The 12,347-nt window shown below is 35.7% G+C and overlaps 1 protein-coding gene across 2 annotated transcripts in view; it reads left to right on the top strand.

The window, feature by feature from the left end:
- Nucleotides 1-12,347, top strand: part of LOC105544577 (dachshund homolog 2) — a 311,959-nt gene that overhangs the window by 140,432 nt on the left and 159,180 nt on the right. The window lies entirely within an intron of this gene.

Consider the following 12,347-nt stretch of genomic DNA (forward strand, 5'->3'; position numbering starts at 1 on the left):
AAAGGAAAGGAAAGGAAAGGAGGAAGGAGGGAAGGAGGGAAGGAAGGAAGGAAGGAAGGAAGGAAGGAAGGAAGGAAGGAAGGAAGAAAGAAAGGAAGGAAGGAAGGAAGGAAGGAAGGGAGAAGAGAAGAGAAAAGAAAAAAGAAAAGAAAGAAAGAAAGAAAGGAAGGAAGGAAGGAAGGAAGGAAGGAAGGAAGGAAGGAAGGAAGGAAGGAAGGAGGCCCTGGTCTTAACCGCTTTCCATCCACAATAAAAGGGTAAAAGGATTAATGTAATATACTAGATTTGTCATTATTCTTGAAAGAGTTAAAATTCAAATGAGAAGTCTTCTCTCTCCTTTGCCTGTAGGACCAGAGTCATCATATTTATCTTTCTTCAGTTTAGAATTATTTGGATCTCCATGAGCTATATGGCTTAAAATACTATGAATAGGGACACTTTAAAGCTCTGTTTGGACTACTTGAAACAAACTCTCCATAAGAAAATTGTAAGTAAATAAAGTGCAAAAAACATGTCCTTCAGACATTCAGCAATGTCTTCCCTGGATTCATTAACGTTAACAAGAACTGCATGCTTCATTGAAGGAAAAGATATACCTCTAAGTTTATATTTCATCCATTTAGGGATATTGCATGAACCACTTTACTTGGTTTATTTATTCTGTTACCTTCCTTGAATTTGAAGAATTGGCACTGTGTTTTAATAGGGTAAAAAAATAACTTTGTCTTATCGAATCAAAATTAGCTACTTGAAAGTAATCTATTTTCTTATGTAAGCTTTGTTGTAGCAAATTTACTTTGAAGTATGAGGAACATGTCTTTGTAGAGCACAAGAAGATACCTCCAGGCACCTACCAAACAACAGAGAAGGAATTTTTCAGTTTCTTGTTAATTTCCTCATGTACTAAATGCAACACAATAAAAACTAATGACAAAATACAAGTAGTGCAGCCTAAGCTATGTAGAGTAAAGCATTTTCACATGTCTGTAACTTTGCTGATCTTTGACAAATTTATAGTCTCTAACTACAGAGGTCTAAATCTTCAAAGCTTGAAAAGCAGAGGTGCAGCATGAACTAATCTTCATTTTTCCCCTATCTTCTTACAGCAGCATTAATGGAAATGTATTTTGTTTAATGACTCTGAAATCCTGTTTGTAATTAGATGTGGGAATTGGTCTTACTTTGTAACAGATGATACTGGAATAATAATATGAGAGATGCTACACTGAGACCACTATCCTCCTAAATCTATATCATTTTTCATTTTATTGACAAGAGATGTGTACAAGAAACAAAGAAATTGATTTTAAAAGGGAAGAAAATAAGATCTAATAAAAACTTCCAATCCAAATATTTTAGTGTTATTTTCAATATGTTGCGGTGGGGAAATGAAAGAGCATGCACCTTGTTTTTAATTTTAGGAAACGAGGGTTTTCGATTTGTTGCTTTGTTCCTGATAATGATCTCTGAATATTATTGCAAAGACTAGGTAGAGAAGTTTAATTAAGTGACATATATCATATAATTGAAGCATGTATTATATGTTAGTATGGTTATACAAAATAATATCATCTTTTAAATAAAAATTTTATATTCAAACAAAGAATTTAATGAGTTGACAGACTGAATGTAACAGCTATTCTGTATGTTATGCACTTCATTGTCAGTAAATGCTAGAGTCACAAATCATTCTGGTCACTAAAGACTTACTAATATTTGGAGGTCTTAGATTTTTTTTTTTCTCATTTAATGTTAATGGGTTCCAAGGGCCAAAAAAAGTAGCCTAAAAAGAAATTATATGCGTTATGAATAGGTTTCATCTTCCCTTCAAAACACATGTATTATTGCCCATTGATAATTATAAGAATGATCAGATGTACTAACACATTACTGGTGGCGTTTCTGATTATACATATCTAATAGCATATGATTATCAAATTCAGTCTTACTGCATTTGTTTGCTTTCCAATTCTTGTTTTAGACCCTTCTTAGTAGATACAAGAATTAGCAAAAAAAAAAAAAAAAAGATATTATATATTGGTCATTTACTTGAAAGCTCACATTTGTTTAGCAATTTAGTTCACAAAGTGGTTTCACATCAACATATCTCCTTTGATTATCATGAAAATTCTATAAGGCAAGTAGAGCGAGTAGTGTCATGATTTCTCTTTGGTATTAGAAGAAACCAAGGCCCAAAGAGGCTCAGTGATTTAGTAAAGTTCAAATAGACATTATATGGTCAAATATATGAATTTTAACTCCAAAGCTTACATTATTTTCATGGCAAAATAACTCATTGTAAAAAAATTAAATTGAGAACACATATGGTTCCATCAATGTACAGGTTAATAGATTTTGGTGACATCATAATGGTAAGAACACAATGTCATTAGAATGGAAATTTTCCTAAACCCTGGGTTCATGACTGCTCACACTGCAAAGCAGTAGAGGAGATTTCAGTTTGATGATGGTGAACAGCATCTTTTATTTGCTATGATAACTAGCATTAGGAGTTTCTGTTTTAAATGATATGTAACACTGTCACAGGGGATTCTATCTTTTTCTTTCTTTTGCAAAGGAGAAGACAGCTATTGCAATCAATCTATTTGTTCTTTGTACATGTAATCTGTTAGTGATAAACGCTAATAAAAATAACCTGTTTGAGCCCAAATTTACAAATCAACTGTAAGAGAGTCTAGCTGCTTCATTATGAAAGCTCCTTATTCAACAATGTAATACTTGTCTGGTCTTCATTTTTATGTCCATTACTCTAGAATAGTGTCTTACATAAAGTTGGGATGATAAATATATCAAGAATAGATCAATTATCTCACCTTTAACACAAGTTTCTGGCCGAGACTAGGCACTCAGTAATAAATATTTGATGAATGCTGATTGCGTAGTGTGCCATTGTATTCAATACGTTATGCTGAGAGTCCTGTGGATTACACTATTGTAGGACATACTGTTATTCTAGCTCTGTCTTCATTATAGACTAAGATTTTTTTGTCAATAGAAACAAAGAATTGCCTTTCTCTGCAACGTCCAAAATAAATAAATAAATAGAAATTTTATAATAAGCATTTTTTTTTCTTCTAATCAGGCTACTGGAAAGTGTACTTAGAGGTGAAATAATTATAATGAACAAATCTGTGATAAGTTTCAACTTAGAAACTCTGAAGGAAAACATTAAATTTGTTGCTGTGATTTGATTTGCTACTGCAAAGTCAGTAACAGCGGTTCTTATCAATGCATTATTTTGGGTCACTTCCAAGTTGAACAATACACTTTGTCTCAGTGAAGGAAGCACTAGTACAGATAAATTCAGGTATTAGGCATGGCAGTTAACATAAACAGGTGATCATACAGAATTTGGAGCAAGTTCAAACAACTGAGATCACTAGACTATAAGATATTTTGTCGTGTTGCTGATAGCATGTGTTGGGGTAGATGGAAGAGGGCAGTGATGGGTATTTGGTCAGTAGATATAAAGCCAGAAGGAACAGAAACAACATATATTAAACCAATAGGGCCTTGATATCCCAAAAACAAAAGTCAACTAATAGTTGCAATGGGGTAATTGGAAACCTGTTGAAAGTCACAATATTGAATATAAAAGAGCTTCAAATAACATAAAATCCAGAAAGGCTAGATTACAATGGTCAATAAAATAAACAAGGAAAAAAATGCACAACAGCAAGCATAAGCATACCTACATTCTTCACCCATTTGTGGACGTACTTAGAGAGTCTCATCACATCTGAGTTGAATTCAATTATACAAATTATACTAAACTACGACAGTCCTAAATATAGGACTGCAACATATGAGTTAGGACATTGCCATGTGAAATATGCTCTGTTATCATAAGGACAAGTTAGAGTATGTTAACTCTTTTTAAAATCTATAGCATGAAGAAACAGTATATGGATATTGTTATAGTGACTAAATTGACCAGCATATTTTAATTTACCCCTTAGTGAGGCTCTATTGTCTTTTCTGAGGAGTCGGTGCTACATAGCCATTTGGTGCAGATAGAATCGCTAGTGACACATATAAACAGTACAGGGTGTTTTCAATGAGATATATTGACAATCCAAATTCATTGTCTGTATTTCCTTGTATTGAACTGTTTCTTTTGTTTTAGTAACATAACAATTGAATCACATTTGAGTGACAAATGTGTCTGTATGTCTTATCTGCCATATGTGTATAAAATGGACTGGTAAAGCTAGAAATAAATACAATTATGTTTTAACACTACAGTTCTCAGTGATCTTCACTGTATATACATGATACCTTCTAATGCAATTAAGATCAATTATATTTCACATTAGGTTGAATGATAAAATCCATAAAGGATATTGCAACAAAAGGCATTAATTTGGTAATACCATTTTAACTAGTTTTTGCTCATGAACTTGATACCAAAAGTGTTATAGAGGCTGGTATGGTTCGTATTTGTGTCCCTGTCTGAATCTCATGTTGAATTGTAATCCTCAGTGTTGGAGGAGCGTCATGGTAGAGGTGATTGAATGATGGGAAGATTTCCCCCTTGCTATTCTCCATGATAGTGAGTGAGTTCTCAAGAGAGCCGGTTGTTGAAAAGCGTGCAGTATCTCCTCCTTTACTCTGTTCCTCCTGTTCCAGCCACGTAAAACATACCTGCTTCCTTCCCCTTTGCCTTCCACCATGATTGTAAGTTTCCTGAGACCTCCACAGCCAGACTTACTATACAGCCTGTGGAAGTGTGAGCTAATTAAAGTTCTTTTCTTTATAAGTTACCCAGTCTCAGGTATTTCTTTATAGCAATATGAAAATGGAATAATACAGAATATTAGTACTGAGGATGCTCTAAAGATATCTGAAAATGTGGAAGCAGCTTTGGAACTGGGTAACGGGCAGAGGTTAGAACAGTTGCAAGGGCTCAGAAGAAAACAGGAAGATGAGGGAAGTTTGGAACTTCCTAGAGCATTGTTGAGTGGTTTTGACCAAAATGCTGATAGTAATATGAATAGATATGGCCAAGCTGATGAGGTGTCAGATGGAGATGAGGAACTTTTTGGGAACTGGGGTAAAGGTCACTCTTGCTATGCTTTAGTAGAGAGACTGGCAGCATTGTGCCCATGCTCTCGGTATCTGTGGAACTTCGAACTTGAGAGAGATGATTTAGAGTATCGCTACAGAGGCAGAGCCCTCATGGAGAACCTCTACTGGGGCAGTGTGAGGGGAAAATGTGGGGTTAAAGTCCCCATACAGAGTCACCACTGGGGCACTGCTTAGTGGAGCTGTGAGAAGAGGGCCACCATCCTCCAGACCCCAGAATAGTAGATCCACTGACGGCTGGCATTGTGCACCTAGAAAAGCCGCAGATATTTAATGCCAGCCTGTGCAAGTAACCAAGGGGGCTGTACCCTCAAAGTCACAGAGGCAGAGCTTCCCAAGGTCTTGGCAGCTCGCCTCCTTGCATCAATGTGATCTGGATGTGAGACATGGAGTCAAAGAAGAATATTTTGGAGCTTTAAGATTTAATGACTTCCCTGCTGGGTTTCAGACTTGCATGGTACCTGTTGCCCCTGTGTTTGGGCTTATTTCTTCCTTTTGCAACAGGGATATTTATCGAATGCCTGTACCCCCACTGTATCTTGGGAGTAACTAACTTGTTTTTGATTTTACAGGTTGATGGGCAGAAGAGACTTGCCTTATCTCAGATGAGACTTTGGACTGTGGAATTTTGAGTTAATGCTGAAATAAGTTGAGACTTGGAGGACTGTTGAGAAGGGGTGATTGTATTTTGTAGTGTGAGGATATGAGATTTGGGAGGGGCCAGAATGATATGGTTTGGATTTGTGGCCCTGTCCAAATCTCATGTCGAATTGTCATTCCCAGTGTTGGAGGTGGGGCCTATTGGGAGGTGATTGGATAATGGGAGGATTTCCTCCTTGCTATTCTTATGACAATGAGTGAGTTATAAAGAGATCTGGTGTTTTAAAAGTGTGTAGCACCTCCCCCTTCACTCTCTTCCTCCTTCTCCAGCCATTTAGGACATGCCTGCTTCCCCTTCATGCTTCCACCACAATTGTAAGTTTCCTTAGGCCTCCCCACCTAGGGGAGCCTGTACAGCCTGTAAAAGTGTGAGCTAATTAAACCTCTTTTCTTTGTAAATTACCTAGTCTCAGGTAATTCTTCATAGCAATTCATGAATGGACAGAACCTTTGTACAAGGCAGAACCTTTGGATAATTCTGTTCCCTACATAATTCCCCAGAACTCTAAAAATTCGTTGTAACCCTCAGCTCTTCTCTTTGATTTTCTCTATTCTCTTTGGTTAGTGTCAAAATTTATTATTGGTACATTTTTGCATGTGTACTCAGAGGACATTGTTTATTACTCTTGTCTGAAGTAAGCCTTTAATAGACTCTCAAAAGAGAAATAACTTGCCACCGAGTAGCTACCATCTCTTAATTTGACAACTTTAGAAGACACAATTCATTGGACTTTACTAGCCACTGGACTCAGGAAATAAGCAGTGATTAGAACTTGAACTACAAATATTCTAATGTTCTACTAGCAAAGTAGGCTGTTAAGCCTCCATTGTCAAGCTTGTTCTATCTTGAATTGATTTTTATGAGTGTGTACATACAGTTGGTTTTGATATTTTACAGTTGAATGGCCAAAAGAGAAGAATAGAATCATGTTCAATGGAAATTTTAGCTCAGGACCCACTCATTAAGATCTTGAACTTATTTAAAATAAGTAATGTCAATGTGAATATAAATATCTTGAGTATCTAGTGTTTATCTTTTCTGGCTCCAGAATCTCTTATTGCACAAATGGCAAGTCTGTTACCCTTCTGCATTTTTCTTTGTCATATCCAAAAACTGATGAAAATACAGGATTTCTGCTTTAAAAGAAAGAAAGTGACAAGTATTTCAAGCCAGTTTTATAATCTCTGAGCAATCTGGGCTCATCATCCACTCCTCTTGTATCTGTACTTGCTTTAAAGAAGTCTTGGCCCTGTGCTTTTACGTAGCACAGCCTAACATCAGATAACTTGATTCTTAGAACCAAATGGAGTAGCCGTTCAGTAATTTCCTTATGCTATCTTTTAAAAACATTGGAATTGAAAAAAACAATATGTAATATGCTGAGACCAGCTCAGTCTGGGAGGCCCTAACCCAGTGGCGCTAGAGGAATGAAAGACACACACACAGAAATATAGAGATGTGAAGTGGGAAATCAGAGGTCTCATAGCCTTCAGAGCTGAGAGCCTCAAAGAGAGATTTACCCACATATTTATTAACAGCAAGCCAGTCATTAGCATTGTTTCTATAGATATTAGATAAACTAAAAGTATCCCTTATGGGAAACAAAGGGTTGGGCCGAAATAAAGGGATGGGTTTGGCTAGTTATCTGCAGCAGGAGTATGCCCTTAAGGCACAGATCGCTCATGCTATTGTTTGTGACTTAAGAACGCTTTTAAGTGGTTTTCCGCCCTGGGTGGGCCAGGTGTTCCTTGGCCTCATTCCGGTAAACCCACAACCTTCCAGCGTGGGCGTTATGGCCATCATGAACATGTCACAGTGCTGCAAAGATTTTGTTTATGGCCAGTTTTGAGGCCAGTTTATGGCCAGATTTGGGGGGACCTGTTCCCAACAGTAATATATATAAATTATTAGTGAACTCACTACACAAGAACTAAAAGATTATTAAAAACTTGCATTTACATATATGCACATCCCTTTTTCCATCCCTCTGCCTCCCGACCAAAGATAAGCACTCTCCAGAATTTTGCATTTAACATTTCACCACTTTTTTATGGTGCTTATATTTAAATAAATATTTATTTATAGAAACAACCTATAGAATCATGAAATGCCAGAACCGGAAGGCCGCCTTCAAATCATCCAGCTCAACTTAATAATTGTATAAGAAAGGAAACTGAAACCTATAGGAGGCAAACTGAGGATGTCTAGCCTTTTAGTGGGAAGTTAATCATCAATTTAGAGGTTGGAAAATTACTAGTATTCTATGAGTTTATCCATTTATTTATAATTACAACATAAAAATTAATATTACGGCTAGGTGCAGTGGCTCGCATCTGTAATCCTAGCACTTTATGAAGTCAAGGCTGGTGGATCACTTGAACCCAGGAGTTCAAGACCAGCTTGGGCAACATGGCGAGAGATCGTCCCTAGAAAAACACAAAAGTTTGCTAGACATGGTGGCACATGCCTATAGTCCCAGCTACTCGTGAGGCTGAGGTAGAAGGATCATCTGAGCCCAGGGTGGTTGAGGCTGCAGTGAGTGGTGACTATGCCCCTGCACTCCAGCCTGGGTGACAGAGTGAAACACTATCTTGAAAAAAATTGATATTAAAATGCTTAACATTAAAACTTGGTGCTATGAGTCTCAAATTAAGAGGTTTTTTTTTTGTTTTTTACTTAAAAGTATACAATTTGTAAGAGAACATATTTACAGATAAACTGCTTATCAAACTTGTATGTATTACATTTATCAGTCTCTGAATTATAAATCAAGAACCTCAGCCCTATTGAAAAGTAGTAAAATTTAAAACATGCAGTAGTCTTTTTAAAACAATTTCAGTGAAAAATAATTTCCGATAAAAATATTAATCTGCTCTGATTTTGTTTAGAATTGTATTGCTGAACATGTGTGTGCACATACATATGTGTATGTAATATTTTCAGACTAGCTGAACATAGTATTAATTTCCAAAATATTCCCCAGAAATTGTAACATATTATTTCTTTGATTTTACAGTTCATCACCTAAAATAAGTAATAACCTAAGATTTATTTCTGATGGCTTGCCATTGTCACACTATATACCTTGGCTATGTAAGGGAAATTGTGGGTAAAATAGCAGAGATTTAGCTGAAGAATAACATTTGCTAAAGTTTCTTAAAGTCTTAAAAAGATCAGTGCTCTGTAAACACACCAATAATGTTTTTTCTAATGTTTATCAACTAAGCCTGTTGAAACTGAAGCTTCTAGCACTCCACCTAAGAAAACTGAGGGAATTCTGAATCCCTTTGTAAACTGAAGACTCTGTCTTTCATTTATCTGTTCTTACATCCCTAGTCTGCCTACAGTTCAACCTCACTAGTTTGTATGAATGGGGTAGCAGTAAGTCTGAAATATAGACCAGCACTGACCAATAGAACTTTCTGTGATGATGGAAATGTTCTTCCATGCTGTCCATCATAGTAGGGTTGGTGTGATTGAGAAACTGAATTTTTCATTTTATTTATTTAATTAATTTAAATTGACATATGTGTCCAGTGGCTACTATATTGCACAGCTCAGATAAAAAACAAATAATTTAATTGGTGTTTTCAAGAAATAAGAATGTAACCATAAACAGTCCTCACACTGCATGTATATGCCTGAATTGATCAACATTTGTAATTAGCATACCGTTTGTTTTGAAATAAATCCTTTTAGGTTATTGGTTTTGTGAGCGAAACAAATCACAAATTGAAAAAGTATTTATCTTGCCACATTCCTTTCCATAGAGTGGGCAAAGGCATCCATCACCCCACAATATATTAGTACAGTTACATATTCTAAATGTATTAATTTAGTTTCACTGTTTTCTCACAAGAAGTAACAATTCAAAGGCACACAGAGGTATTTACAAATGAGATAATAAGAATAATTTTTACATGGCAAAATAGAGACAAAATATCAATGGAGATACTGCACCTCAAAATATTTACTTTCTATGATAGCATCCTCAACTAAATGCCCAACATAGCCATTTCTGTGGTTAGAAAAAGAGATCTCACATTTTGAGTTAGTCACTGCCTACACATGTTTGTGGTGAACTTTTGACAGAGTTGCCATTTTCATTTAGGAAGCATAATAATGAAAATAACAGGCTTAATATGAATATGTAAATTTTACCTTAGAAAATAAATACTGGTTTTGCCAATCTCTAAAGATGCCTAAGAGCTTGTTTGTAAAGCTGGCCCTGCCTTTTCATCACAAACTATCAAAAAGAATGCAGTTTGCACACTATTCTCCTAAAATTAAAAGATAAGCTGCTTTTCATTCACTCCAAAGAGTTCTCTTGGCTTCTAATCATGTAAAAATGAAAGAACTGCCAATTTGTCCTAAACACTGGACCACAATTAAGGTAAAATGGGCTTCGGATTCTCACTGTACTCAGCTTGTAAACACTTGCCTGACAACCACCGAAAGCAAGGAATTTGGGTATTTGGAGATGGATATTAGTCCTGAAGTATAACAGGTGTGGTAGCCCTCAGTAATTAGGACATTAAGAGACTGTGTGAGAAACAACTTTACCAAACAACTAACTGAGTTATCAGAAGTGAAAAGTGAATTCTCAGGTTTTACAAAGTACAAGAGCTTTGGGAAGAGTGTGTTTGTCATTATGGTTAATTTGCGCATACCTCACTGAAGAAAAGGCCAGGGGAGCTAGGCCGAGAACACAGCTGTACAGGCAGCTCAACTAATTGCCTCTCCATCCTCAACCTCATTTATCTTCATTTCTTCCCAATTATACCAAATTATCAATAGTCTCTGTTGCATCAGAGTCTTAATCCCCTTTATTCAGGCAGCATTAAATAGTGGCAGATGAATTCTTGGAGGGAGTCAGGGTAAACAGCCATGAATGCCACCTCTGGCAGATGGCATTGCTCACAAGAAATGTGACAAAACATTTGGAATTTGTAACTGGGCATTGGTATGAGGCTGCAAGCTGTTAATATTTTTTTAAAGATAATCAAGGTGGTACATGGTAAAAATGCAGCCCATATTTTAAAGAAAAATACAAAGGTGCAGGTGTTCACATCAACGTAAAATAATACATTTTTAGATAGTATATTCCCACTGAGCACTGTAACCATGAAATTTTTTCAGGCCATTGTATTTTATGATAATCAGTGGCCTATTTCCATTTCAAGCAAGGTACACGTGTTCTGTATTCAAAGAGAAAATATTATTTATTTTTCTTTCCAAATAGACTGTGCAATATTTATTGTGTCCATTGCCAAATTGGAAATATGTTTCAAAATTGGATAACAAACTGAACAGCCAAAAGAAAACATATTAGTGAGAAAAGAATGTTTGAAAGCATTTACAATTATTCTATTTTTCACTTGGTAAAAATCAGACAATAAGAATTCATGTTTTGTGTCATTTACAAAAATATCAATACTGTAATAGAAATATAAATAATTTATTTTCATTCAATAACAGATTTGGTACTTTGCAAAAATAATCACATATGTATGCTTTTATGAATTTGACTTTCAGAAACATGAACTATAGATGTTATCACATAGATGGAATGAGTAAATAAATAAATAAATAAATAAGAGCAATCATTAAAAGGAAACATAAAATAAAAAATAGGCCGCTTTCAGGCATTTTATTATCAAGTTATAGATCTTTTTAAAAGAGTTGGCTGATTTAACTTTGACATTTTCTAGAATAGGCAGCATTGCTTTAAGTAGTGGTATCCCTTTCATCTTTGTCATTTACATATTGGTGCTGAATTCAGTTGCATGACTACAAATTAAACTTCTTGGTCAGAAACAGAGAAGGTGAAAAGTAGACAAAACTACGGACCTGCCTGTTCCCTTGGTATCTTAGGTTCCAGATCTCCATGTCCTTTTATCCTCCTCTTCTTCGGCTATACCTAGGCAACTGTATCTTCCACCATCCTTCCTGTCCCACGCAATCCTACCCAAGTTACATCCCACAAATGTTCTTTCCCACCTCCATTTCTACAATAATTTAAATTTTTTATACTTACTTTATAAAATATGTCTGAACTATCTAGACTGCTTGAGGTAAGCCTATATGAATTGAGTCATTAATCAAGTTTGGAAGGTAATAATTTCTAGCCAGTTTTCCAAATTTGCTTTTAAGGCCTTTTGATTTGAAACCCAATTTCTTAGGCTACTCTGTATATTGTGCATTGTTAGGATGGCAGATCTTAAGAAATTTGTGTGAATGCATACGTATAAATTACTCCCACACATATCTATGAAGAGCTATTTCTTTTTACTTTGAGCTTGGATCTGTGCTCTTTTCTGTTCTACGAAGTTCTAAAACATACATATTACTACTGTTGACAATGCATAAATGTTTTCAACACATGCAAACTTTAAAATGCCTATGATTTTGCAATGTTGTTAACTTTGAAGTTACTATTATTTTATAAAACTCCAAAAAGTTAAACTGTAGCATACAGACTTTGCTTTCAGTGCCAGGCATAGGTTTTATATGTCTTTCTCTCTCTCTCTCCCTCTCTCTCTCTCTTTCTCTTTCTCTCTCTCTCTCTCTGTGTGTGTGT

Source organism: Mandrillus leucophaeus, unplaced genomic scaffold (genome assembly GCF_000951045.1).
Source record: "Mandrillus leucophaeus isolate KB7577 unplaced genomic scaffold, Mleu.le_1.0 Scaffold1081, whole genome shotgun sequence".
NCBI classification, from domain to species: domain Eukaryota; kingdom Metazoa; phylum Chordata; class Mammalia; order Primates; family Cercopithecidae; genus Mandrillus; species Mandrillus leucophaeus.